We start from the raw sequence: 5,561 nt of genomic DNA on the forward strand, positions 1-5,561 counted from the left end.
CTGTTCTTGATTTGTTTGTTTGGTTTTGTTTTGTTTCCCCTGACACACGGTTTCTTTGTGTAGTTCTGGCTGTCCAGGAACTTGCTCTGTACACCAGGCTGGTCTCAAATTCAGGGATCCACCTGCCTCTGCCTCCTGAATGCTAGGATTAAAGGCAGCTGACAAGAGTCTGGCTCACCACAGCCATCCTCAGGCGATCACTTTCTAAATCCTGTCTTTTAAATTTTAAACAGTATTCCCTGTCATTCCTAACCTCTTCCTCCGTGTGAATGGAATTTTTTTTTTCAATTTTTTGCCTTTTTCAAGACAGGGTTTCTCTGTATGGCCCTGACTGTTCTGGAATTCACTCTGTAGAGCAGGCTGACCTCGAACTCAAAAATTCTACTGCTTCTGCCTCCCAAGTGCTGAGATTAAAGGCGTGCACCACCACTGCCCCTCATGAGAGGAAATTTTAAAGATATGACCTGCAACTCCAATGAGTCTGTCTGCTTTGGCACCTCCAGCAAGTTCAATAAGAATCTAGGTGGGCTCATTGATGGTGGTATCCCTAGCTCTTAATCTGCACTCAGGAGGCAGAGGCAGGCAGATCTCTGAGTTCGAGGTTAGTCTGGTCTACAACGGGAGTTCCAGGAAAGCCAGGCTACACAAAGAAACACTGTCTTGAAAAGGCCAAAATAAAATGAAAATCTGGGACCTGTGAGATGGCTCAGTAGATGAAGGTCATCCCTGGGACCCAAATGGTAGCATGGCAGGGGAGAACCTAGTTCTTCAAGTTATCTTCTGATGTCCACATAAAAGCCATAGCATGAACATGAAACAGGTGCACGCTTGCGCGCGAGCACACACACACACACACACACACACACACACACACACACATACACACATCGCCCACGTCAGTCACGTGCATGCACGCGCCATACTGGGCTTCCTGTAGCAGAGTTTTAGCAGAACCATTGTTTCTAGCTTGAATCTGGAATGATGGCACCTAGGTTTTGAAGTAGCCTTTCGTCAGTGATTGTTATCTGAAATTTTATGGAGCTATTCTTTTAAAGGCTTCTCAGAGTCTTTGCATACCTTAGTCCCTAGTCATAACCAACAAACCAGGTTCTCTAGTTGGGAGAACTGCTTCACACAACCCCCTAGGCTCAGATAAGAGGTTTTGATACACAGTAAAAGAATTTCTAAAAGTGCCTTTTGTTTAACAATGAAAAGTGTAGAAGCTGCTGGAACTCTTGCCTCCATTCCTCATGGAGTGTCTCCCACGCAACCCAGAACAGGGCGTTTCAGTTTCTTTTTTCCCCCACAAAGAAAAGACAGCTTCTTGTACCTAAAACTCTCAGAGAAACAGGTCTCAACCAGTCAGTTTAGGGAGAAGCAGTTTTAGGATGTGCCACTCAGAAGCACAATGTTAAAAATTTTAAAATACATTTATGTATGATGGTTTGATTCATCCTTACATAAATATTGCCAAGCAACAGAATAGCAAATGTGTGGTTTGAAGAGAATGACTTTCACATCTATAATTCTTAGTGGCAACAGAATAGTTTTTAGATTAGAAACTACCTATAAGGATGAGCATGTATGTAGCAAGTTATTTCCAATGATGCTCAACAAGAAAAATCTTTCTGTTGTTATTCTCACCGAGGTTTACCGGTTGACTAACAATGAAATGTCCAAGACCTGTCAGAGGAATTATGGCTACAAGAATATTTTGAGAGACTGATGAGTACCAGAGCTACTTATAGATAATTTCCTTCCCCTGGGCATCATTTCATATATGCTGACTCTTTTCAATTCAATATTTGCAAATCCCCCTAGAAGCTTGGCCTACAAAATAAAATAGGTGCGACATGCAACTGCTGGAGTCATGGTACAGAGGAAACCCAGTATGTATTTCTGTATGCTAGTGGAACATGCTTAATCTCAGTTTGATCAAACCAACCATAAGAAAAATATTTTTGATACAGTTGGAAGCATATCTGAACATTTATTATCCATGCTATTATAAAAATATTAGTATAATAATGCTATTCTGTTTAGAGTTGTTTGGGAGCCTTTTACATCTGAACCATATGCATTTACATAATTTGTAAATATTTTTTCTGCTTTGTCATTTCTTTTATTGTGTCCTAGAAAGTACCCTTTGAAGTACCGTCATCTTTGATTTTGATGAAACATAATTCACCTACTGTTTTCATTCTTGTTTTTGTGTTATAAATAAGAAACCAATGCCTAACCCAAACTCATAAAGATTAAAACCTAGGTTGCCTACTTAATATTTTATACTTTAGAATTCTGATGTCCCCCTTTCTTTAGTTTTTGTATGAGTGTGTATTAAACCTTGGGCATATTCCTCTCATATTCTTCTAAGCATCCTTCTTTTACCCTTCCCCTCTTGTTTCTCTCCTGTTCCCATTAATGACTTTGCTTCTATATTCATGCCATATATACATACATTACTTTAATTAATTAATAAATTAATTAATCAGAGACAGGTTCTCGTTGGACCCAGTCTGACCCTAAACTCACATAGTAACTGAGGCTGGCCTTGCATTTTGGATCACTTTCAAGAATATGATCATTTTAAATTTGTTGCCTGTCAGTGGATCCTGTTCCCCTAAATGGGGTGCCTTGTCTGTCCTTAGTGGGAGAGAATATGCCTAGCCCTGCAGTGATTTGATGTGCCAGGGTGGGTTGGTAAGGGGTGGGGGTGGGGGTTGGGAGGAGGTTTTCCCTTCTCAGAGGAGAGGGGCGCGGGGGATGGGGAGGGGTTGTGATGGAAGGAGGAGGGTTGCCAACAGGATGTAAGGTAAACAAATTAATGGAAAAAAGAGAATATGACAGTTTTAACAATATTATTTATGCGGATCCATTAATATAGGCAGTCATTTATCAACTTTTAGGATGTTCTTCAATTTTATATTTTTGTTTGAGATAGGATCTTTTCTTTAGACTGGGTTTATTCTGTGTAGCCCTGGCTGTCCTGGTACTCACTCTGTAGACCAGGCTGGCCTCGAACTCAGAAATCCGCCTGCCTCTGCCTCCTAAGTGCTGGGATTAAAGATCTGTGCCACCACTAGCCAGCCTTGAGAAAGGGTCTTACTATGTACTCCTGGCTGGCCCAGAGTTTGCTATGTAGCCCAACCTGGCCCTGAGTTTTTATAGAAAACTAATTGCCTTTGCTTCTCTAGTGCTGAGATTAAAAGCACGAGCCACCACCCTCAGCATGTTCTTCAGTTTTTTATCATCAGTGCTTTCTAGATCTCTTTATTGAATTCTCTCCCCGGCTTGGTTGGGGTTACTCCTTTGTACTTTCTTGTTTTGAAGATTGTTGGGAATAAGATCTGCTTTTCTCCTTTTGTTCTCACTGGATTGATTACTGGTGTATAGAAAAGCTACTGATTTTTGAGTGTTGACTTTATATTCTGCTATTTTTTTTTCTGCCTTTGTTCATCTCTAAAAGTTTTTTGTTGTAATATGTAAGATAGTCTAAATATAGGGCATTGATTATGAAGTCATAATGTGACTTGTCATTTAATTTTCTTGTCGGTAAGAGCAGTATGGGCTCTGAATTGCTGAGCCCCTATTTCCAGCCCCTTCCTCTCTTTAGTGCTGTGAACTTATGAAGTTCTCAATCTTGCCTTAGATTGCTGACATTTTTCTTTCATTTGGTCATAGTGTATTAGTGATGTTCTCCATTGACATTTTGCTTGATTGTTTGCTTGGTTTTTGGCTTTTCAAGTCAGGGTTTCTTATCCATTGAGCTTTTAATTTGAATTGTACTGAGCTTTTTTTTGGGGGGGTTAATTTTTAGAATCTCTGTCTCTTTAGTAAATATCTCATCCAAGTTGTTAAATTTCTTATCCAAGCTTTAAATTGAATTGTTTCGTTCATTTATCTGCTCATTTGTATCTTTTTGATGTTGCTAATGACTTTTAATTCTAGGCTCTTGAGTTTATTAATTGGCATTTCAATCAATCATTTTGATATCTTTGAACGCAAATGTTGAAGCCTTGTAATATTAACATGTTTGTTTTCATATTTATTATATGTTTTTGTTGTGATTTTTGCATCTATGAGGCTCAGGGGTTTTTTTTCTGGTGTTGTGTGGAGATTGTTTTGAGTGATCAGTGTTTTCTTCAGGCCTCGGTCACCACTCTTCCTCAGAAGCATGAAGACACATTGTAGCAATAACAATTGAAAACAAGAAAGCACTTCCATTTTTTAATGTTAAGATTTTATTAGTTTATTCTAAATTTTAGATCACTGTTTTTCACTTGGATGTGTGATATTTTGGCAGATAATACTTTGTAGGGGAAAATGTATGTGTGTGTGTTGGGGGGGAAGTCACCCTTCCAAATAAAAAATATGATTGTTGTAACTATCCAAAGAAGTTTGAATCCGCTTCAGAAATGAAAACATCAATGTATTTGTCCAAACATTCACAGTGAGTCTCCATTGCGATGTGTCCTGTACCCAAGGAATCACACCTGAAAGTTTTACCAATTTCAATTATAGTCACAAGATTTCTTGCTTATTTTTTAAAAAAGATTATTTTTATTTTCATGATTATGTGTTTTTTTTCCCTGCATGTATATAAGTGAACCACATGTGTACCTGGTGTCCTGGAAGGCAGAAGAGGGCATTAGATCCCCTGGATTTGGAGTTACAGATAGTTGAGAGCTTCTATGTTGAGTGCTGGGAATTGAACTTGTGTCCTGGAAGAACAGTAAGTGCTCATAAATACTAAGACATCTCTCCAGCCCATCTCTCCAGGGCAGATCCTTTAGTGTTGAGTAGGATGAGCACTTGTACTGAAGGCTCTTTGACAGTTAACAATTTCTCTTTTGTATGAACCCTCTGATCAGACCCAATACTTACAGATGGTTGTGAGCCACCATGTGGTTGCTGGAAATTGAACTCAGGACCTCTGGAAGAGCAGTCAGTGCTGTTAACCGCTGAGCCATCTCTCCACCCGCCCCTCCCAACATCCCCAGGAAGGCCTTGAACTCAAAGATCCACCTGTCTCTGCCTCCATAGCACCACACTGATGATTTATATTGCTTCTTTCTAGTGTGAGTGCTAAGATGCTTCGAGAAGTGCAAGCTTTGAGTGACCTTGATGCATTTGATACATTCACAAGAGTTCTTTCTTGTGTGAATAAACTGATGCTCAAATAAAGACGAAACTCTTGCTGTGGTAGCTCATGTGAGTTCTAGGCTAGCCAGCTCTATATAGTGAGTTCCAGGCAAAACAAAGCTACTTAGCAAGATTTTGTTTCTTTTTTGGGGTCCTCTGACCTCTACATACCCATCACATCTCTAGGCCTCTGTCAAACTAGAGACCCCTGCATCAGCCATTGTGTTTCTCCTTCTTTTTGCTCCCTCATATGAGCAGCAAATGCTGTAAAACATTGAACCACCTTACCATCCCTGAAGTAGCAGTGTTTTGCTTTCTTGTTTTTTTTTCTTCTCTTTGTTTTAATTTAAATATTTTTGTTGAGATTATAATACAATTACATCATTCCCTGCCTCCCCTTTTCCTTCCTCCTAACCCTT

Source organism: Mastomys coucha, chromosome X (genome assembly GCF_008632895.1).
Source record: "Mastomys coucha isolate ucsf_1 chromosome X, UCSF_Mcou_1, whole genome shotgun sequence".
Taxonomy (NCBI): Eukaryota; Metazoa; Chordata; class Mammalia; order Rodentia; family Muridae; genus Mastomys; species Mastomys coucha.